The sequence below is a fragment of the Myodes glareolus genome, chromosome 13 (assembly GCF_982192425.1).
Source record: "Myodes glareolus chromosome 13, mMyoGla1.1, whole genome shotgun sequence".
NCBI lineage: Eukaryota > Metazoa > Chordata > Mammalia > Rodentia > Cricetidae > Myodes > Myodes glareolus.
Genome location: NC_142038.1, coordinates 68363645 through 68388265, shown reverse-complemented (window position 1 = coordinate 68388265; position 24621 = coordinate 68363645).

Here is a 24621-nt window from a genome sequence, read left to right as displayed (position 1 = left end):
TTTGGGGCTAAACAGCTGTGGGAACTGGGAAGGACAGAAAACCCCAATAAGCAGGCCCCCCTCATGTTACACACCCTAAGACCCTCCTCCAGTCCTAAGAGAGGGCAGTGTAACCTGTCCTGTGGGAAGTCCAAGGCCCTCCCCCTCCATCCAGGCTTAGGAAGGTATGCAACCAAATAGACTAGGATCCCAAAAAGCCAGTACATGCAGTAGAGAGAAATCCCAGTGCCATGATCTTTGGCTTCTCAGTCTGCCCCAATTGTCAGTCACATTCAGAGTCCGATTTGATCCCATGCTCATTCAATCCCAGTCCAGCTGGATTTGGTGAGCTCCCACTAGATCAGGCACACCGTCTCAGTGGGTGGAGCAATCCCTCATGGGATTTTAACTTTGATCACTCTGCCACAGAGACAGAAAGTTACTAGGCATTCCTATGCACATGCTTTAGTTTCTGGACTAGAGCTTTCTACTCTATTGATTTTCAATATCAAAAGAATGCTGTAGTCAACCTTGCTCAAAATTTAATCTTTTAAATACTTCAAAAACTGTCTTTTATAGCCACATAGTCAATTGAAAGAATCACTAAGTTAGAAAGTAGGTGTCATTGTTTGATGTTTGTGAGGTCTATCCCAGATTTAAGCATTATTTATATATTCATCACTAGAATTACCTAGAAACTTTAAAAGGATCTTGGAAAATACTATAAACTTCCCAAGGGTGCAGGGAGATTCATCTTAATATATTTTTAATTTCATTTTAGTCATTATTATTTTTAATGAAATAGATCAGACATTCAAAATGTATGCCAAAATGTTTTATAACAAAATTTGACTAGTTCCTAATGTGTTTTAAATTAATTTAGAATAAGCATTTGGGATTTTCATAAGAATTTAATTGTATTGTACAAAACGTATATGGCATGATAGCATTTTTTTATCAGAAAGGGACCTGAACATTGTAAAGTTAGGCAAAATTACATCAATAGCCATAATTATAACACTGACAACAAAAACATTATGTCTCCATTTCAGATGTAGTAGCACTTTTGCCTTGTGTTTCTAAGTTGTTACATTGTCAGAATAATCTCAGAAGTAATGGTCTCTATCAAATCAGTTTAGAGATTATCATATCAGAATTGCTATTTAAAGTTGTTGATATATTTTAATGTAGGAGGCATCCTGTGGAATGTATTTAGTATAAAATGGTAGTGATTATTATTTTATCATAATCTCAGTTTCATTTACATGGTAGCTTCCAAGTAAATGCAATGTGGTTTGCATCAGAAGCACATGTGACAAACAACAGAAAATCTACTTCTATACCTATTAAGCCCAATTGGTATTACATTTGCATGTGAAGTAACTATCAGCAGTCAGAGCAGAGTACCTTAACCCTGAAGAAGGCTAATCTATTATGTAGCTATCATATTCTTGTCATTCTATTGCATTGGCCACAGCAAATTAGACATAGGATGGCTAAAAATGTATAACCAAAATTTAATAATTTATAGCAGAAAATTACTTGAGAGAACTCTATGTGATCTTTTTAGTAATGCTGATGTTTAAGTGACTTGAATATGCAAAAATCAAGGAAAAGTAATAAACGTTCTCAAATACATTTTTTTTCAGTGTGAGGACATATTTTGTATTATTTTGAAATTGTGATATCAATATTAATTAAAAGGTATCATTGCTACAATGTTTGTATTTAATATAAATGAATAAAATATATACTGTGCGACAGTACAACTAACGCCATAAGTCTGGTTAACAACCTAGCGCCTGTAGTATAACTCAGATGGTCCAGGAGCTATGTGCACAGACTCTACTCTGCAGAAAAGTTTATCATCCTTCTCTAAGTGCAATGTTTTAGTCCTATCTAACAATTTATAAACACTGTTTAAAAATCAAGTTATATCTTTAAATGACCATCATCTAACACAGAATTAAATATCTGTCATTTCCAGGACAAAGAAGAAATTTGAAAAACAAAACCATTTAGACAGATTAATATAACAAATAGGGGAGAAGGTGTGAGACCTTCTTGTTCCAATAAACAAACAACAACAACAAACACTGGCTAACAATCCTCCAAAAAAATACACTTCAAGCCAAACAGTGCACAAATGCTACATTATGTCCAACCAAGAGGGAATTGTTGTTGCTGAAAATAGACTCTTCTCTCATACAATACATCTCAAACACATTTTCCCCTGCCTCCACTCTTCCCAAATCTCATCTATGGCCCCCTCTCCCCCATATCCACTATCCCTAAAGGAAGCCTTCAAGACGTAATGAAAAAACACTACATGTTGCATGGAGAGGAGCAGGCTTCTTAGCCACTTGTTCATTTCCTGGACGCCCAGACCCCCAAAATAATCACACAGCAACTGTATTAATTAAATACTGCTTGGCCCATTAGCTCTAGCTTCTTACCTGCTAACTCCTATATCTTAATTTAATCCATTTCTATTAATCTGTATATCACCACGAGGTCATGGCCTACCGTCAAAGTTTCAGCCTTTCTACCCCTGGCCACAGATCCATGGGTTTCCTTCTCTGTCAAAACAAGGCACTATAAGACAAGGTAAGAGCCCTGATATCAAGGTTGGACAAAGCAACCCAATAAGAGGCAATGAATCCCAGGAGCAGATGAAGAAGTCAGAAACCCACTTGTTCTTATAGTCTGGGGTCCCACAAATAGCTCAAATATATATATGCAGAGGACCTGGTGCAGCCCTGTGCTTGCTGCTTCAGTGAGCTCAGGTGCAACTTGATTAGTTGATTCAGAAGTCCTTGTTCTCTTGGTTCCTCCACCCCTTCTAGCTCTTGCAATCTTTTCAACTCCTCTTCTTCCGAGTTCCCTCTCCTTTAAGGGAAGGGAATAGATGGAGATCTCCCATTTAGACTCTCTCCCCACATAATATCTGGATGTGTTTATTTCCACCTGCTTCCATTTGCTGCCGAAGGAAGCCTCTCAAATGAACACTGGATATAGCAGAAGATTGATAGGAAATATTTCATTTATTGCTATTTTAGACCAGCCATATTTGTTCTACCCTAGATCTCAGGGCTATTCAGTATCTAGTTTCTAGTCATCCAGGGAGTATCATGCATGGGTTCCCTCTTGTGACTTGGGCCAAAAGACAAACCCAAACATGTGTTGGCCACTCCAACAAGTTTTGCAACAAAACTACCCCAGCACATATTGTAAGAAAGACAGATTGTAAGTCAAAGATTTTGTGGCATGGTTAGCGTCCAGGTTTCCCTTTGTATAGGCTGTAGATTACCTTCCTGTGCCAAAGAAACTTGAATGAGGGGTTAAGACTACATGCAGGCATCAGGTCAGTCTTCATAAGTTCAATGAGCTGTGTGGATGTTGTCTTTGGCAATGGGGGCCCTACTGTCAATTCTCAGAAAGCAGTCCTCTGCACTGTTATCAACCTGGGATGTTTGAGGATCTGCACAGAACCCTCTTGGTCAACAACTAAACTGGATGCAACCTCCTGCCCACCATGGAAAGCCTTTTATGGCTGCAAGATAGATATACCAATTGTGATTCCATATACTCCGTTACTAGGGGTTCTCACTGGGGTTATCATCATTAATTCCAGAAAGTTTACACAGCATTGGGCTTCCACACATCCCCCAAATACCCCTAATTCTAACTGTCTCTCTCTCGTTCCACTCCCTCCCTCTGATATTCCTCCCTTCTGCTCCTGTCCCCACACTTCCCAAAAAAATCTATTGTATTTCCCCTCCTCAAAAAGATCCACGTGCTCTTCCTAGTTTCTTCTTCTATACTTGACCTCCCTGGGTCTGTAATTGCAGCATGATTATCATTTATTAACAACTAATAATACACTTATGAGTGAAAACATACCATATTTGTCTTCCTGGGTCTGGGTTATCTCACTCAGGATGATTCTTTTCCTAGTTGTCTCCACTTACCTACAATTTTCATGATGTCATAGTTTTAACAGTTAAATATGTCTCCATTTTGTAAATGTTCCACATTTTATTTATCTATTCTTAAGTCCAGCTATGTTCATTGTTGTGCTATTCATTGTTGCTATCTGGGAACTTTTGAAGTATACTTATAGTAAAAAAAATTGAAACTTCCCAGTGTTTATATCCTAATACTCAGTTTCACATTTATATTCTCTTCACAGGTTGAGAATCACGACTAAAGAGGCCATAATTAAGTAACAGTACATGATTTACAAGTAGGAAAACCACGTGGGAGCATCAGGCACAGGATTTCCATTGCTGGACATGGCAATATGTTGATACAAAGAACAGGTGATATTCATCATTTATTTCATTCTAAGAATTATGCAAAATATTTTATGTATGTTTTTAAAGTTATCTCTCACTAAACTTAAAATTTATCTTTATTTAAGCTTGAAGAATGAAAGAGAGGAGGATTAGCTTGACTAGATATGTATGTATCATATAAAACAAAGACTATATTCAGTGATAATCTGTGGCATTAAATTCTTACCCACATTTCTCCTCCAAGCATATGAAAGAGGAACAAGTTACAAGCTTATACCAAATGCTGTCTATTTTGCTGTATATTAAAAATTACAAATGGTCACACCTGACTTTTATGTGTGACTATGAACTAACAAATTATCGGGAAAATTTAACTGGTTGTCATTAGATACATAAATTTCAGGGCAGGTCCATTCAGTGAGTAATTGGAAAGAAAAAAAAAACAGACTTTTTCCAGTATAGTCATGTTATTTAAAAGAATTTTAAATTTAAGCATATTTTGATCATATTCTTCCCTTTCTCCAAGTCCTTCCAGATCCGTTACTCATCCCTACCCATTCAACTTTATGTTCTTTTTCAAAAAACAAATGAAAACTCACTATGTCAAAACTCTCCAAAGTAAAGGAAAAAAATACAGCCATGCCTAAAAAGAACAACAAAACAACAAAAAAATTAGAAACTACCAATCTTTAACCAAATAAAAGCACACACACAAAAAGAGGCGTTTTAGAGTCCATTATATGTTTGTCTACTACTACTGAGCATGGAGCCTGTTTTTGTTGTGAGAACTCCTTTAGCCGATAGTCTTTAAGATACCAGCCCACTTGGGCATGGTCTCTTGTACTATAAATGTAGACATAAAGCATTTGTGACCTCTCTCTTGGCTGCTGGATTTGATGTTTGTTCGGCAGAAAAGGGGTGATGATAGAATTCCCCTCTATAGACTATGAATATATTTTGTTACCATTTGTTAATGAATAAAGCTGTTTTGGACTATGGCAGGGTAGGATAGACCCAGATGGAAATTCCAAACAGAGATAGAGTTGAAAAGAAGTCCACGTCAGGGAGACACCATGTAACCACTGAGGGAGACAGATGCTGCACAGAATCTTATTGGTAGGCCACAGCCAAATGGTGATACACAGATTAGTAGATATAGGTGATGGAGGAAGGTCTTCTGTTTATATGTTACTTTCATTGGTTAATAAAGAGACTGCCTTGGTCTTTTTGATAGGCCAGCCCTTAGGTGGGTGGAGTAGACAGAACAGAATTGTAGAAAAAAGAAAGCAGAGGCAAGCAGTCGCCATAGCTCTTCTTTCTAAGATGGACACAGGTTAAGATCCTTCCTGGTAAGCCACCACCTCGTGGTGCTACACAGATTATGAAAAATGGGTTAGATCAATATGTAAGAGTCAGCCAATAAGAGGCTACAGATAATGGGCCAGGCAGTGTTTAAGAGCACTGTTGTAACTATTATAATTTCTGTGTGATTATTTTGGGTCTGGGCAGCTGGCAAACAAACAAGCAGCCTCTGACTACATGTCTTAGACTGAAAGATATACACAGTGTCATTCTAGGGGGAAAAAATGATTTTCCCTCTTCCAACAGGTGTAAAGTGACACTTAAGTTGTTGGTCTTTCTTTACTCTAGAATCTAGGTTTTCATTTATATTCATTCATTACTTTAAAAATTATAAAATATAGTATAATAAAAGAAAAGAAAAACTCCCACATTGGAGTTGGGAAAGACAAAACTTCAGACAGAAAAGAGCCCAAGAGATGGCAGGTACTCAATTTTTATTGAGGGCTTTTTGTTTCATTTTGTTTTGTTTTGCTATATTTTTGTTATATTCCTTTTTGTTTCTTAGTTGGCTTGTTTAAAAATTTTGTTTGTGTTTGAGAGAAAGAGCAGAGAAGTTGAGAGAGAGAAGAGGGGATAGAAAGAGGAAGAGAATGATGTTGGGAAGAGAGAATGTAAAATTGTGCAGGCATGGGGGTGAGGAGCACCCAAGAAGTGTTAAAAGAGGGGAAATAGGGTCAAAATATACTACATGAAAAAGTTAAATACTATTTTAAGTGGGTTTCTGTATATGGCAGTAGAAATAATATGATTTAATTCATGGTTATGTTGGCTCATTCAATTTAATTTTTTCAGTTCTTCCCAATTATCTGAAAACTGCATGATTTTATTTTAGCGTTTCCTAAATTCCATTGTTTATATACTTCATTGTACACGGAAACGTTCATCTCTTGGTGGCCGTCTGTGTTGGTTCTGTTTTCTAGCTGCTGTGAGTAAGACAGGAATCAACATGGATGTGCATGTATCTTTTTACACATGAATTTTTGAAGTAAATGTGGAGTATGATGCAACTGGGTATTGTGGTAGTTCTATTTCCAGTTTTCTGAGAAAAGTCCAGACTAATTTCTAAAATGGTTGCGGAAACTATATAACAGGGGGCAGGATTTCAAGTCTAAGTCATAAAAACTCCAAACAGGAACAAGTTGCACATTCAAACTTTTGACTAGTGACAAATTTCTACCACCTAGGCTTCATTGTCTAAGATCTCTATAGCCTTCAAATTAATGCCACAACCTAGAGACCAATTGCTTGAAACCTGAACCTCTGGTATTACATTTTATGTTCAAACCACAGTGCTTAAAAGTTGGGAACAGTTTAGAACTAATTTGACCTCAAGTGCTCTCGTGACATATCCTCTCTTCTTTGATATCTTCCCTTTGCTCTCGTTTTTTTTGTTGTGCCCAGAGCACGCACGCCCCTCCCCCAGAGGGAGACCACCAGAACGCAGAGTGGACCAGACTGCAAAATGCAAGGTTAACTCTTTTATTGCAAGTAAAAGCAAGTACAGACAATTTCTGGCTGGCCAGGAACTTCCTCTACGTTACCCTGAAACAACAAGGTAGAGAGAGAAGTTAAAAATTCTTTTGCAGGGTTAGTTTTTTTAAAAGGTGAAATCTACTAAGAGGCTTTTTGATGTGGCAGGGTGCAAGGCCTTCTGCCCCCTCCTATTCTGATCAGTCAGCTTACTCCTTGTTTTACTTGTTATCACCAGGTGGCTGGCTGGCTAAGTGACTTTGTGCTTGGAATCTCCCTGGTGGGAGGGGAAAAGGAAAGTGCTGCTAATCTATGTTTCTAATTTTAAAACATTTTGCTAGGAAATTCTTGTCCCTTTGAAAATAAGGGGTGAGGATCTCTCAGGTTTGTGCTTCTTATTTCATGCCTATTACCTGAAATAATTATTCAAGCACATATTATGTACCTTTTCTCCTGTTATATTCTCACTAATAGTGCATTATTTCATTAAACATATAACATATATTGACGGTAGGAGGAGATATCTAATTTGGATAAAACAGAAACTGCCGTACATGAGATTCATGGTGTCAGCTCCTGTCATAGTTAAGAAATTCTGAAAATCTGTATTTTATTTCTTTTCTAAACTTAAAAGCATTTGTGAAACAATTAACTAAAAGTTTTGATGATGTACTATTTATTAAAGACTATATTGTGAATCTGGAAATGCATCTAACCTAATCCTATCTTGACCCATGAAAACCTAAAAAAAAAATAATAATAATAAATAAATGTGACCTAACTACAAAAGCTGTCAGAACCATCAGTGTAAAGAAGGAGACAAAGTTAACTTAAAGCTACTTCAAGCTTCATTCCCAGAACATTGTTATCACTTAATGTGTGTCAACAGCTCTGGGAAGCTCCCAGCCTAGCCTAGGTCTTGTCTTTATGTGGCAAGCTCCCTCCTGTACACAAAGCATTGCTCAAGGGAATTTGTCAAATAACGATTAGTGGCATATTTTTTTTTTAACAGTGCAGTTATCTAAGAAAGTAATACAAGTCGGTCTAAAAACAGGCAAGGGAAAAATCACAAAGTACAAGATTAAGTAAGGCAAAATTGGACAAATGAGATACTCATAAGAAAAATTGAAAAACTTTAACACATCCATTAGAAATCTCCAAAGCAAATCTACATTCGGAATGGAGCACAAGTCAGATAGAGACAGTGAAAATCCCATATATTCTATTAAACTTTTAACTGGCTAAATTTGAAAAGAAAAATTAAGTCTAAATAAGAGTTGTAATATGTCAACCAAAGCAGTGAGATATATTAAGCCATGATAAAACTTTTAGTTAAGGCTGAAAAAAAATATTGTAAAGAGTATAAGAAAATCATTACAGTCATTAGCTTGTCCACTGTGCTGAGTGAAAAGAAAGGTGGTATCCTCACCTGAACCTGATTGGTGCCAGTACCTGGTTAAATAAATCACTAATCAGGCCAATATTAACACCAAATCCTCATAGATCAGGAAAAAGTCTTCTGTGAGCACCCATTCTTACATATAAGGCCATGATTTCCTGATAGTATCAAAGAAAATTAAATTAGACCAATTGGAGGGGTCACAGAAAGACTAAGGTCATGACGATTTTATTGAGAGCAAAAGACTTTTTATATGCTTATCAGAAGTAGACTAGAGCAGTGATTGTCAGAATCAATGCAATAATGCCTGCCAGTATTCAATGATGTTTGCAAACTTCACAGGGTATACAAGAATAATGTCTAAGAACAGTTGTCCTGTCAGGTCTCCATGTTCCCCTAACTTCTAAAGGAACATATAGAGAAACTCAAAGTGGCTTGAATGCTTCACTGCCTGAGAAAGTGTATCAGTCTCTCAGGAACTGGAAGTAACATTGTGTTCCAGTAGTCCTGGCTGAGAAAGTGTAGCAGTCTCTCAGGAACTTGAAGAAACATTGTGTTCCAGTAGTCATGGCCTCTAACCTGAAAAACCTAAGACACATGCCTCTCAAACAAAGCAGTTAGACCAGGTTAACTCCATGGTTTCTGTCTTCTGCAATGGAAGGGAGACTGAATTCTAGAATCAGAGTATAAATTTCAGTATTTAAAGTGTTCTAAAAATAAAAGGAAATGTGGTCATACATAAGAAAATATAGACAAGCAAACAAAACCAAACAGACAAAGCCCACTCTTTACAAACACTTCCTGGAGGATCTTGCTACAAATGTAAGCAAATCTGGGAACAAAAGCAGCAATATTTGCAAACTGTCAAAGAAAATCCAGAAAGACTCTCATTTTAAGAGGAGATGAAAATACATAAAGCAATTAAAAACAATCATAAATTAGTTATGTAATAATACAGCATAGAAAAATAAATGAAATAGAAAATATAAAATAAAATAAAGTTATACAAAACATTCATGTTTAAATGTATTTAGAAAATTACAGGTTTGCTTAGTTTAATGAAGAAATAACAAAATGTTCAAATTAATAAATCTTGAATGCATGAGGTTATGTTAACTAAATATTCTCATTATATTTGAGAAAATCATATGACTAATGCATGGTAAATTATAAAGTTTAAGAAATAGATTCCTAGAGTATATAAAAAGATATTTCAATGGAAATTAAATAAATTTATTATATAATAAAACTTCACAAAACTGGTATAGCAAGAAAACATAACCTAATAGTATAGTAAATTCTATAAAACACCCAAAAAATTTAACTTCAATCTTTCAAAGCTATTTTAAAAACCGCAATAGAATCTATATGGTGGCTGAGTACTGTATACCAACACCGTGGAAGTTGAGGCAAGATGACCTTTACTCCAAAAACGACAGGAGTAACAGTGATTTCTGTAACAATGTGGGACAAAAAGTAAAACTGCAGAGAATACTCATAAACTTATTTCTTATTTTTGTTTATTTTCCTGTTGATGTAGCAAAATATTCAGTCCATCAGCAAAAGTCGGAGGAGTCAGGGACTTGAGGTAACTGGTATCATCACTTTTCTATCCAGCAACAGAAGGAATTGAATGTAAGTATGCTAATTTCTGCTGGGTTTCTCTATTTTATTTAGTCAATGAATATTTATTTAGGTATATTTATTTTATGTCTAAGATACATTCCTGCCCACCATTAAAATGAATGGACACACAAAATTAATAACTGTCTCCCAAGTATTTTAGATTCTTTTGAATTAAAAATAAACATCACATTTCTTTAGATATAATTACTTGATAAAATATCCTCATTTTATCAACAAATAACACATTCCAAAGAAGTTATAGAAGTTAACTATCTTCACCTGATATAGTTGGAATGCATCAAAAGACACTAACACAACACTTTTTTATTTTTAATGATCTCTGAATTTTTCTCTGCTCTCCTCCCCCCCTCCCCTCCTCTTCAACCCTCTCCCAAGATCCCCATGCTCCAAATTTACTCAGGAGATCTTTTTCTACTTTCTACTTTCCATGTAGATTAGGTTTATGTATGTCTCTCTTAGTGTCCTCATTGTTGTCTAGGTTCTCTAGAATTGTGACTTGTCGGCTATTTTTCTTTGTTTTATGTTTAAAAACCACTTATGAGTGAGCCCATATGATAATTGTCTTTCTGTGTCTGAGTTACCTCACTCAAAATGATGTTTTCTAGCTCCATCCATTTGCTTGCAAAATTCAGATATCATTAGGTTTTTTTCTGCTCCATTGTGTAAATGTACCACATTGTTCTTATTCATTCTTTGGTCGAGGGGCATTTAGGTTGTTTCCAGCTTCTGGCTATGACAAACAATGCTGCTATGAACATAGTTGAGTACATGCTCTTGTGGCACGATTGAGCATTATTTGGATATATAGCCAAAAGTGGTATTACTGAGTCTTGAGTAAGGTTGTTTCCTAATTTTCTGAGAAATTGCCACACTGACATCCAAAGGGACTGTACCAACTTGCATTCCCACCAGCAATGCAGGAGTATTCCCTTTACCCCACAACCTCTCCAGCAAAAGTTGTCATCAGTGTTTTTGATCTTGGTCATTCTTATAGGTATAAGATGAAGTCTCAGAATTGTTTTGACTTGCATTTCTCTGATGACTAAGGATGTTGAGCATTTTCTTAAGTGTTTTTCAGCCATTTAGTTTCCCCTGTTGAGAGTTCTGTCTAGGTCTGTACTCCATTATTTTTATTGGATGATTTCTTCTTTTGATAACCAATTTCTTGAGTTCTTTGTATATTTTGGACATCAGACCTCTGTCTCATGTGGGGTTAGTGAAGCTCTGTAGACTAGCACCATACTTAATATGAAGGTTAAATGTTTCCTCTAACACCAAGAGAGAAAAGAGGACTGAGGGCAAGTCCCAAGTCTATTCAACATTTTTTGGAGGTTCCAGCCAGCACAGAGTTAGGAGAGAAAAAGAAATTCAAAGTATATAGAATGGAAATTGAGAAGGATTTTTTTTTCTGTATTCTCAGAAAGCACTTCTACTTTGAGAAATATGCATATAGAAAATATACAATTAAATGTTAATAACATACATAGTAGCAATATTCAGAGAAAATGTGCAAAGAAAGCTTCATCAGATACATAATTAATAAGCAATTCCTACAAAAACATCAAATTACATAACTTGGAAGTAAATTTAGCACAATATTTATAATATTATTAAGGATTGAGAATGATAAAAAGTGATAAAAATGAATGGATTGGTTTTCTGCAGTGTTGGTTACATACCAGCAACATTTTTTGTTGTTGCTCTTCTTCTTTGTTTATTTCTTTGCTTTTCTAAACAAACATTCTCTGTGTAGCAATGGCTGTCCTGGAACTCATTCTTTAGACCAGGCTGACTTTTACTCAAAGATCTGCCTATCTCTATCTCCAGAGTACTGGGATTAAAGGTATATGTCAGCACCCATTTTTAACACAATGAAGCCAACACTTTAAAACAACTTAGAACAACCACATTAAATGTTGAAAGAGGGGCCACTTGATGGTTCCCAATCACTTAGCCTTGAAATAATCGCTCAGAAACTGTAATAATTAAATCACTGCTTGGCCCATTAAGTCTAGCTTTTATTAGCTAGCTCATATATTAATTTAACCCATTTCTATTAATGTGTGTATCGCCACATGGCTATGGCTTACCGGCTAAAGATTCAGGATGTCTGTCTCCGTCATTGACTCCATGGCTTCTCCCTGACTCCACCTTTCTTTCTCCCAGCATTCAGTTTTGTTTTCCTTGCCTACCTAAGTTCTGCCCTATCAACAGGCCAAGGCAGTTTTCTTTATTAGTTATTCAATCATTTTCACAGCATACAGATGGGAATTCCACACCAATTAAATTCTTAACTGTGGTTTATATTGGTTGGTTTTGTTTTCTTTATGAAATAAGCTTCTTGATCCTTTAAAAAGTGCAAATAAGGTAGAACAAATAAATATCATGATAAGAATAAGGAAGACCTACTTGCCAAATTTTAGTGATACAGCAAGAAGTTTTAGCTCATTAGCCAAACTGAAATAGTTCTGACACATAATTAAAGTATTAAGGGATAGAGGAAAATACAGCAAAATAAATTGAGACAGAGATATGAGAAAAAACCTTACTTACAGAACTAAGATTATTTGAGAATTTATTTAAAAATAACACATTATTTACTTGTTAATTTATTTTTAAAAATTAATTAAAAGCTAATTTATTAAAAAGAAAAACTATGTTGTTACAATTACAGGTGAATGGGTCAAGGATAATATTCACTATTATGAGATATACTCATTTCTGTATTTCATAATTTTTAAAGTGATATATTTACATATAAAATATACATATTAATTAATGATAAATTAGCTATGATATACATTTGTTGAAAATTAAGCCTAAATTGAAATTGTAGTAAGAACTAGTAGTTCATAGAATCAGAAGGAATGTAGATCTGGAGGGCAAAAATGGAGATCTTTTAACAACACAAATATCAGCCTGTATTCCAGTTATTAGAAAGACAGGTGGATCTCTGAGTGAAGTCAGCCTGGTCTACAGAGTGAGTTCCAACACAGCCAGGGATACACAAATGCACCCTGCTCTAGAAAAACAAAAAGAAAAAAAATTCCTACAAATATTTTACGTTATGACCAATAAAAAAATAAATAACACTGTAGTACTGAGATTATAAATTCTGGGGGTAGAGTTGACAGAGGGAAAGGTGGGAAGGTATGATTTCTATACAATGTGTACTTGCAGGAAATTCTTAAAATTAAAACAATACATATATTTAAAATAAATAAAAAAATGAAAAAGAGTTTAGTTGAAAGCAAAGAGGATCAACCATTTCTCATGATGTGTCTAGCTGAAAATATACTAGACACAGAACTAAATTGTGGTCTTACTGTTTTAGTAATCAACATGTCTACTTAGAAAAAAATCTGTAAAAGATTAGCACAGATTATGTAAAGATCAAAGATGATGATGGCTGTATTGCTGTATTTTATGAGCACACACATACATATATTGTCTTATGTATAAGACAAAAATCTAATTTTATGTTAAACTTACTGTCTTGGTGAATTTAAGTTAAACAATTAAAAAGAAAAACAGAAGAAGTGTAAAGCGTGAATTATCTTAATTGTCCAATTTAATTGACAATTGTCAATTTAATGTGATTAAAGCATGATCACAAGATATTGGACCCTTGTGATAGCAGGCTTAATAGATCTGTGTCATTTGAATATTTTAAAGACTATTCGAAGAGCAGTGACAGCATGTCTTCATCATCTTTCCCTAATTTTGTAGGATAAAACTATTTTTATCTTCAGCATTAAATGCTTAAATATTTCCTATCTTGCTTTAAGGTGATCTCAGATAATTTGGTCTACAATAAAATTTAGATGTGCTGTTAATGAACTGTTAATACGCAGTCTTATTTTAACCAGCGTATTTCACTCTCCTCTCATTCCCCAGGGCTCAGCACACGGTTATTTATGTAAACCCTTATTACGGATTTTTTTCTACAACCTTGAAACATTAACACTCCTCTTTTTAATCAAATATATCATTTGCTCTTCATATGTTAAAGTTAAAAAATGTACTTTAAGTAGATATCACTTTGAAATGGACTACTTTAATGATCAGTGTACATATGAATTGAACTGCCATGCTTATATAAAGAAATAATACTGTACTAGACAATCCTAGCTGGGTTACCTTCTTATAAAGTTTAAAAATGGAAACCATGAAAATTATTGGTATTTTTCTACACAGAAATGTGTGAAAAATAAGAGGCTATAAAAATGTGGATGGGAAAATTAAGATCTCAAGGTTATTCACCTGTAAGTGCAAAAACATATATAAATTAGCATTTATGGTAGTTCTCTATTTTTCCATAACAAATATCAAGCATTACTTATATGGCTGTGGATACAAAACAGAGTTAGTTTATTTGGGGTTCTTTTGGATCATCTTAGGATTAACTTTTTTCTCTCGAATTGATCTGTGTAGAAGGAAACACAGAGTAGACACAGAAACATCTATAACCTACTGTGGTATGTAATATTGGTCATAAAAACAGATGCTGTGATGCGCCTGAGATGATGAATGTAAATCTTAATTCCAACAGATTTGGAGACAATCTTAGAAGCTGGTAATTGTAAGTTCTTTCTATGAAATAAATAGTAGGAAAATACAGACAAATATTCTAAATAAATTTAGAAACAATATTGAGGGGCTGAAAATACGACTTTCCAGTAAAGAACAACTGCAGTTTCTCCAGAAGACCAGAGTCTGTTCCTAGCATTCATGTCACGGGCTGCACATCTGTGTAACTCTGAGGACTATGATAACTTCCGCTGGCCTGAGAACACCAAACATCAGCCTTTGGACTCGGGCAAGTCCAGACACACACACACACACACGTAATTGTTTTTATTAAAGAATCAATACTTGAAATTTTTTTCCTCAGAAGAGAAAACTCCAAGTGTAAATTGTGAAAAATAAAAGAATGTAAATAATAAATAGTTTGAGTAGGAGGACTTTTCATAAGAGGATCTAGCAAATTCCTCAGTGGGGAGTGAATAATAATTTCATTACTTCTTTATTGCTGGTAGTCTAGTAAAAGGAACTACACTATACAATTTACAGTTTAAAATTTACTGTATTAAAAGGTTTTTTTTTTTTGGTCATCACTTCATATTGATGAGTCGACAATTAATTTAAACAATATACAGACTTTTGCCATTTTTTGAAGGCGGGTGGTTGTAACATAGCTTTTGCTAACCCTGAAGGTTGAAATTCTCCTGAACGTGTTGGGGTTTCAGGTCTTTGCCACCAATCTGGCCCTGGCCATTTCATTGCTTTTTTGTTGTTGTTGTTCATGCATGTTTTTGGTCTTACCTCTTTGTTCTACAAGCAATATCATTGTGAATATTTTATAAGAAATTCTGTGTATTTAAGTATTTTGAATTCTCTCAGGCAGATTCCAAGAGGGAAGAATTCTTGACTATATAGAAACCCAACTATTACCCTATTAAGAACGTTCACCACTTTTGCAACGAAAGTACAACTGCTCTACATTCTAATGTACAGTAAATGGTTTCTTTTGAAATTGTTATATTGTTGTAATAATAAAAACACATTTAAGTTTTCTATGTTGATTTTCTGTTATGTTTTGGATCTTGGATCTTACTGAAAAATTGCATGGTTTAACGTCCTGATTCTCAGCTGGTTGTGCTTGTGAGTCTGTGACCGTGAAAAAGTTAGGAGGATGTCGTAGGATTTCTATTGCTGTGATAAAACACCATAACCAAATTCAACTTTGGTAGGAAAACATTTATTTCCTCTTACAGTTTGTAGTACATCGTCTGTGCAAGTCAGGGCAGGAACTCAAGCCAGGCAGAAACATGGTTGCAGTAACTGATAGAGAAATCCTGTAGAAATTCTGTTTTTCTTGCCTTTTTCAGCTCCTTTCAGAGGGAGCAATGAGGAAAGGGTTGGAGGGAGTGTTGTGATCCAGCTGTCCTCACTTCCCCCTGACCTGCAGGGGAACTTCCTTGTGGTCTGTAATTGACAAGGATGTTTGTGTTCTCTCTGGTCAGTGGGTCTCCACAGAAGGAGTAGAGGTTGTGAAAGGTTGCTGGACAAAATCAAGGTTGCTGTTCTTACACCTGAAAAGAGGCGTCCGTATCTCAATCCCGGCATCCCCAGCCAGTCTTGGCTATCCAGGCTGCGCTGGTTGCAGCAGGGAGGACAGGGTAGTGGGGAAATTGATGCAATTATATCTTAAATAAAAACATGTATACCAATTGCTCATCAAAACTTAAATGATCAGCTCTGAAAATATGTACAAAGTGGTAATATATTAACTGAATGGGCTGTATTTAGATATTGAGGAATGAATGTGTGTGTGTGTGTGTGTGTGTGTGTGTGTGTGTGTGTATGGATGGATGGATGTCAACATTTATATATATCAACAACTGAAGAAAAGGTGACCATTATTTTGAAAGATAGAAAGAGGACTGTTATAAGGGACTATGTGGAAAAAGGAGAAAGAAGGAGGAAAATAAGTAATTATTTTATCATCTCAAAAATATAGAAAGAAAAAGATATGACATACAAATTTCAAATTGACTTAATGTGATACATAGTGTTTATTTTTATTTCTTAAACCAAGTTCCATTATGCATGTGAAATTCCATTTATACTATATTTATTCTTTTATATATTTCAAAGTTTTGATTTCTTTAATTTTCAGTAGTGTTTGAATGTACAATTTTCAGAAATATCATTTTCAGTGCTCATTTTCTGGTATTTTGTATATGCAATTCTTTTCTCCGTGTTTCACAGACTGGGTTGAACTCACAGTATATGTTTAAAAGTATTATTTCATTTTTGGTCATTTAGAGGAGTATGTGGTTATGGAAAGTCTATTTAATGTTTGAAACAACTGAACACTGTAGCCTGAAATTTATTTATTATTATTATTTTTTGTAATTTTTTAATTTTAATTATTTAAAAACAATCTTTTCTCATTTTACATACTTATCCCAGTTCCTACTCTTTCCTCTCCTCCTCCTTTCCGCCCCTTTCCCAATCTGCCATCTACTCCTTAAAGAGGGAATCAAGAAAGTCCGGTACTTCACTTTGAGGCAGGACCAAGGCCCTTACCCCTTTATTTACACCGAGTAAGGTATCCCTCCAGAAAGAATGGGCTCCAAAAAGCCAGTTCAAGCACTAAGGATAGATCCTGGTCACACTACCAGTGACCCAAAGAATGCCCAAGCTACACAACTATCACCCACTTTCAGACGACCTAGTTTGGTCCAATGCATGTTCCCCCACAATCGGTCTGGAGTCTGTGAGTTCCCGCTAGCTCAGAGCAGCTGTTTCTGTGTGTATCCCTATCATGGTCTTGACCACTTTGCTCATATTGTTGCTGCTCTCTCTTTTTGACTGGTCTCCAGAAGGTTGGCCCAGTGCTTAACCTGTGGATCTCTGCATCCAGTTCTATCAGGTGCTGGATGAAGGGCCTATGATGACAACTAAGGTAGTGATCAATCTGAATAGAGGGTAAGGCCCGTTCAAACACCCTCTCCACTATTGCTTAGGATCTTAACTGGAGTCATTCTTGTGGATTTCTGAGAATTCTCCTGCTGCCAGGTTTCATGCTGATCCCATGGTGACTCCCACAATCAAGATGGCTCTTTCCTTATTCTCCTTTTCTGTCCTTCCCCTCTCTAACCTCCCAAATTATATTTTCAAAAAATATTTTCAAAAACCATAATGACCTATAACAATTATATACTGATATAGGTTTCTTTGCTTCTGCTTTTTTTTTTACTATACTCACTATGCAGCAATAATGCATTATATGCTATGATTGCTACCATCCTTTCAATTCTGTCATGACATGCTAAGTACATTCTAGAGAGGTCGTGGGTCTGAGACTACACATTCAAACTGGACAGATAACTTCTAATTTAATTACACCTCTCTCATTTCTTTCTTTATGTGAAAAATGGATATTAAAAAAGAAAGAAGAGATATCATAACACCTCAGAAAATAACATTTACCAGTGTCTGGTTGCTGCTGTTTGTGATTTACTGGAAAAGCAGCTAAATAATGCCCAATTAAATTTGGGCCACCAAATTAAATTTGCTCACCATTCCTATTCAGAGCTGGGATTTTATATAAATGTGCTTATTGTGAGAAGGCAGTCTTGATACACAGATATTATTGTTTCAAGTTTCTGTGTTTGTCTTTAGAGATGACTTATGAATGCTCCATAATAATGCACTCATAATTAATTAATAATTAATACTGTGACCATTGCCTCCTACATCCATAAAATGATGCTTATTTTACTTTCTGATTATGCTAGCTGTGGCTACCATGTCTATGATAAAAAGAATGCTAGAAAGAGGCAAGCCGATAGTTCTAACAGTGTTTGGAGAAAACACGTCATCTTTTAGTTTATTCAGAGTGCCAGCTCTTCCAATGACACTATTTACCAACTTAAGGATTTCCCACTTATTCTTATTTTTTAATATTTTTTAATCATGAATCAGTTTATACTTTTCAAAAACTTGTCAGTATCAATTGACGAGATCATATGATTTTCCCTTTTTAAGCATTTTAGTATATATATTTGAATGATAGGCTTTAAAATATTGAATAATTCTTAGACTTTGATAATACACTTCATTTGAGGATATTGTATAGATTTATTTTTAGGTTATGGGCTATAAATCTATGTTAAAAAGTGTGTGTGTGTGTGTGTGTGTGTGTGTGTGTTTGGGTTCAGTTTATTTGGCTTTCTAGTTTTCTTTTGGGTGTGCACAATACTTTTTCTCCTTTGGCATCAGAAGGAGCTCAGTCCTCCAGCAGCATCTGGGAAGTGTGCCTGGAACATTCTGCATTCATCAGGTATTAATTATTACTAGGATTTTTAATGTCTCCTGAGCTTGTGTTTATAGGGACTACTGCACTTAAATTATGAATTCAATTACTTTCTGTGTATATAACAAAGAAAAACATGTATTTCAATTTGAACATTTTGAGAAACTTGGCTTTTTTATATAAGTGCTGTTCTTGGCACTGTAGTCAGAGTAGCTGTTACACAACCACAGATCTTAACTCTTCCTTCAGAACTTCCAAACAAATCCCCCATCTTATCCACAGCTCTTCAGCAGATCAACTAGTGCAGCCCCCAGTCCCCTTCCCCAGGGTATAACACAGATCTTCCCCTCTGTTTACCTGTTCAGTTCATCCCCATTACTAAGTGTCAGCTCCCAATTCATAGAAAAACATTTTACCAGAAGTCCCAGTGACATACCTAATCAGGATCCTAAAAGAATTGTTCACTATGCAACAGACATACACCATATTCTTCTAAGACCAAAGAGGGCAGCAGAAACCAAGGGTAAAAACATTCACCCAAGACCAGGTATCAGCACTCAGAACTACAGTCTTTACAATCCAGATATCTAAAGGTAAGAATAAGAATATAATCAACAACAGTCATGCCCAGCCATTATCTGAGAAGTTAGGACCCAAGATCAAATACAGAGACCCATACCAAAACATTGTACAGAGTGTGAGAGACTTTGGAACACTCAGTGATTGTAGGATGTCTCCCTAAATCCCAAGTCTCAAGGAACCCTGCAGAGCAAAAGAGACAAACAGAGAACAAAAACTAGAGGGGATGGGGGGATCAAGAAAACATGATCCTTTAAATCAACATAATCCAAACTCAGAGAACCTCAGAGACTGACATAATATGCACAGAGCCCAAACAGTCTGTCCCAGGTCCTCTGCATATGTTATATGGCCTCTAATTTGTATAAAATCCCTAAGAGAGGAAATAACAGGGTCTCTGATTCTTGTGCCTTCTCATGAGCTCTTTTCCTTTGTGTGTGTGTGTATTCCAATTTCAATTCCTTAGTTTTTGCTTTACCTTATTATATTTTATTTTGCAATTTTGATTATTTTAAGAAAAGACAGTCTCTTCCAATAGTGTAATTTATGAATATGTATCTTCAAACAACCTTCTACTGCAGATCATTAGTTAAATAAACTCTAAGTGCACCTTTTTTTTTTTGCATGTGCACACACATGAGGCTGAACATGGTAGAGGTCAGAAGACAAAATATTAAGCAGTTCTTTCCTTCTACCCTGTGTGTTTTGGGGAGAAAAAAACAGGTTGTCAGTTAGGCTTGGTGGCAAACACTTTCACCAGCTGTACCCTTTCACCAGCCCTCATTTGTATTATTTTTCTTCATGCTCTGATCTCTAATAGTGTCCACAGATAATTCCTAGAATTAATGATACCCATGTTCTCTTCTGTAGATTTGCTCTGCTGATATGTATCACTTGACACTTTTTCAAAGAAGTCTTCCTGATTTACATTATATTTTCTCCATTTCAATTCCACCCTGAGTCCTTATTTTAATATGCTGACTCTGTGCTTCCATATAGAAAACCTTACAGAAAAAAATTAGAATACTAACTGAGAAATTTCCTCATCTGAAACGTCAGCATTTCCTTCTACATCTTACCTGCCCACACTGTCTTGCTATGTCCTGCTTATTGCTTATTCTAATGTCCTCCTTTTCATTCCACTTTCTATAATGTTTTTTCTAAGCTTTCAGGGCCTGAAGGATGTCTCATTGGTTTAGATTATTACTTTTGCAGAGAATCTAAATTAAGCTGCCAATATCAAATTAGGTAACATTGTTAAAAATGCTGCAAGTGGCAGTAGGCAGCTGGCCACAGAGCAGCTAGTCCCAGGAAGAGACAGCTGCTGGTCAGGAGCTGTGGCTGGTTCCTGGAGGATTGTCCCAGCCCAGCGAGCTGGGGGTATGAGCAGGCAGCGGGTGAAGGCACATGGACAGACACATTGTACAGAATAGAATTAGATATTTATTACTTTGAGGAGGGGAGAGAGGAAGAGAGAGACAGAGAAGGGAGCGGAAGACAGGGAGCGCATGCTCGCCAAAAGGGAACAGTGAGAATCAAGATGGCAAGAGAAGGGCAGGGGTCACCAGGAGTGGGTGTGGCTTGTCTCTTAAAGTGACAATTAACCATAACAAAAATACAAATGTTGGGGGAGGGGTTCACTTGTTTGTCCTGGCCACTCAGCCACAAACTAACCACTCAGAAAATCATATTATTAGCAATACTGTTTGGCCAATAGCTTAAGTGTATTTCTGGCTAATTCATATCTTAAACTAGCCATTCTCTATTAATCTGTGTATCAACACAAGGTCGTGGCCTACTTGCAAAATTTCAGCGGATCCATGAAGTCTCTTTTCTACCTTCCTTCTCCCAGCATTCAGTCCAGTTTTCTCACCTACCTAAGCTCTGCCCTATCAACAGGCCGAGGCAGTTTCTTTATTCATTAACCAATAAAAGCAACACATAGAAGGACCTCCCACACCATACAACCTCTTGTAATTCTAGCTTCAAGATATATGCTCACATTCTCTCTCTCTCTCTCTCTCTCTCTCTCTCTCTCTCTCTCTCTCTCTCTTTCTACCAACACACTCATCTAGAAATGAAGTAAATCTTTAAAAATTTTCCCATTCATGCACGTATTATTTGGAATGTGCTTTTTATACACCTTAATAAATTTTCCAATTTTTTTCTACTCTCAGGTGACATGTGAGGCTTCATGGTTTCAAACATAGTTTAATATTGGTTAAAGTAATAACTGGCAAATAACATGTAGCTAAACATAAAATTATATAACTTTGTATGTGCAAATATCTAAATAGAGACATATATGTTGTACAGATATCTTTTTGTGAATGTGTTTACTTGTTGCAGAATGAATTTTCTATGTATATTAGTTTAAATTTTCAGATTTATCAAATTATTCACTTCTTCTAGACTCATAGTTGTGTGATAAAGTTTTATAGTGAATTCCATGAATATCTGGCACTTTAATAGACATAATTAGAGCATTTAAATTTAAGGTTATTATTGAGATGCTAATGCTTATGTGTGCATGTTGTAATTAGTTTTTCTATTTCCTCTACAGAAAGTTCATGCAGTCTTTGAACATAACCTGCCTATGGTTCACCCTGGTTTTAACACATATAAGAAGTTTCCAATAGCAATTATTTGTGTTATTTTTCTTTATGTACCCTGTTACTCCAGTAGCAGAAATTATGATTAAAACTTTGCTTCACACTAAGTTTTGGAGGAATTTGTTTTTATTGTCTCCTACTCTCTTGCAATTGGGTAAATTTGTTGTTCCTGTCTACTTTTGTCTCCATTACAAGTCTAAGATAATAGAGTGAGATTTGTTAAACTATTATTTTTCCATTATATTGTGTCCAATTATGTATTGTATAACTTTCATTACTGTGCTGAGATTTTCTCATTTTCTTTTATTTGTAACCTTGTGTGCTATTTATTAATGTGTCTACTGTGGAGTGTATTTTAGAACATTACAATGTTAGAATCATTTCAGATTTTATATCCAGTGACAACTTCTGTCTTTCAAGTTGTAATATTCCTAAACTCTGCTGTGGCAGAAAGATTTCTTTTTTACCCTACAGATGCTTTTCTTTCCTCACTTTCTAGGATACTCCTGATCCTATTTAAATTTTTTATTTGGCAAGCCAGCAATTTAGTTTTGTTCGGGAGCTTCAGTCTCTTCTTTTGGATTTTACTTTCAAGTTTTGTGAATTTTAGAATCCCTGCAGTGTTGTGTTGGTGTGTGGGGTGGTTTGAATGAGGAAGACCAGCATAGACTCATATGTTTGCATACTGAGTCCCCAGGAGGCATAACTGTTTGAAAAGGATTAGACAATGAAGTCTCTTTGAAGGAGGTGTGTCGCTAGAGTCAGCTCCCAGTGTGCTTTCTGCCTCGAGATAGGAAATTTCAGCTGCTGTTCCAGCTGCCTGCTTCCAGGTCCCAATGCTGACACCATGCCACAATGAATTCTAGTACCCTTGAACCATATACCCAAATGAAATTTTTCTTTTATGAGTTGCCTTGGTCACAGTGTTTTATCACAGCAATAGAAAAGTGACTAATTTAAGGTCCTCATCAGTCTGATTACAGCAAGATCAGGTAGCCTCTCTACTATCGCCTAGAGTTTAAGCTAGCGGTCATCCTTGTGGATTCATAGGAATTTCCCTAGTGCCTAGTTTCTTGCTAACTTCTTAATGGCTCCCTCTATCAAGTTATCTCTTTCCTTGCTCTCACTCTCTATCCCTCACCCAACTCTGCCAACCCAATGCCTCTTTTCTCCCCCTCCTCCCCTTCTCTTCTTTTTCCCTTCTCTCCTTTCCCCACTCCTCCAATCTCCCAATTTACCCAGGAGATCTGGTCCATTTCCCCTTCCCAGTAAAATTCATGTATGCCTCTCTTAGGGTCCTTCTTGTTACCTAGCGCCTCTGGGGTTGTGGACAGTAGACTGGTTATCCTTTGATTAATGTATAATATCCACTTATGAGTGAGAACATAATTTTGCTTTTCTTTCTGGGTCTGGCTTAGTTTACCCAGAATGGATTTTTCTAATTCCATCCATTTGCCTGCAATTTTCAAGATACAATTGTTTTTTCCACCGAGTATTACTCTATTATATAATACATATGTTTTTGTTTATCCATTCTTTGGTTGAGGGACAGCTAGGTTGTTTCCAGGTTTTGGTTATTACAAATAATGTTACTATGAACACAGTTGAGCAAGTGTTCTTGTGGTATGGTTGAACATTCTTTGGGTATATGCCCAATTGTAGTATTGCTGGGTCTTCAGTTAGATTGATTCCCAATTTTCTGAGAAACTGGTATACTTAATCCCAAAGTGGCTGTACAAGTTTGCACTTTCCACAGTAATGAGGAAGTGCTTCCCCTTATTCCACATCATGTCCAGCATAAGCTCTCATCAGTGTTTTGAATCTTAGCCATTCAGACAGGTTTAAGAAGATGCCAGAGTTGTTTTGATTTGCATTTCCCTGTTGACTAAAAATGTTGAGCAATTCCTCGCATGTCTTTTGGCCATTTGAGTTTCCTCTGTTGAGAATTCTCTGTTTAGATCTGTACCCCATTTTTAAATTGGATTATTTGGTCTTTTGATGTTTAGTTTCTTGAGTTCTTTGTATATGACAGAGATCAACCCTCTGTCAGATGTAGGGCTGGTAACTGTTGGAAGCAGATGCAGAGATCCACAGCTAAGCACTGGGCCTGTTTTAGGAGACTAGTCAAAGACAGGGAGAGACAATAATATGAATGAAGGGATGGGATCAAGACAAGGATGGGGAACCCCATAGAAACAGCTGGCCAGAGCTTGTGGGAGCTCGCTGGCTCTGAACTGACAGCTGGGGGACCTGCACAGGATTGAAGGAGGCCTGATGAATGTTGATAACTGTTGTGTGACATGGGAAGTTTGTGGGGTCACTGGCAGTTGAATCAGAATTTAGTCCTAGTAGAGGAATAACTTGTTCAGCCTAGATACATGGGATAAGGGGTGGGGGAGTGTTGGTCAACTCATTGTGATGGACTTTGTTGACTCCCCATGGAGGCTT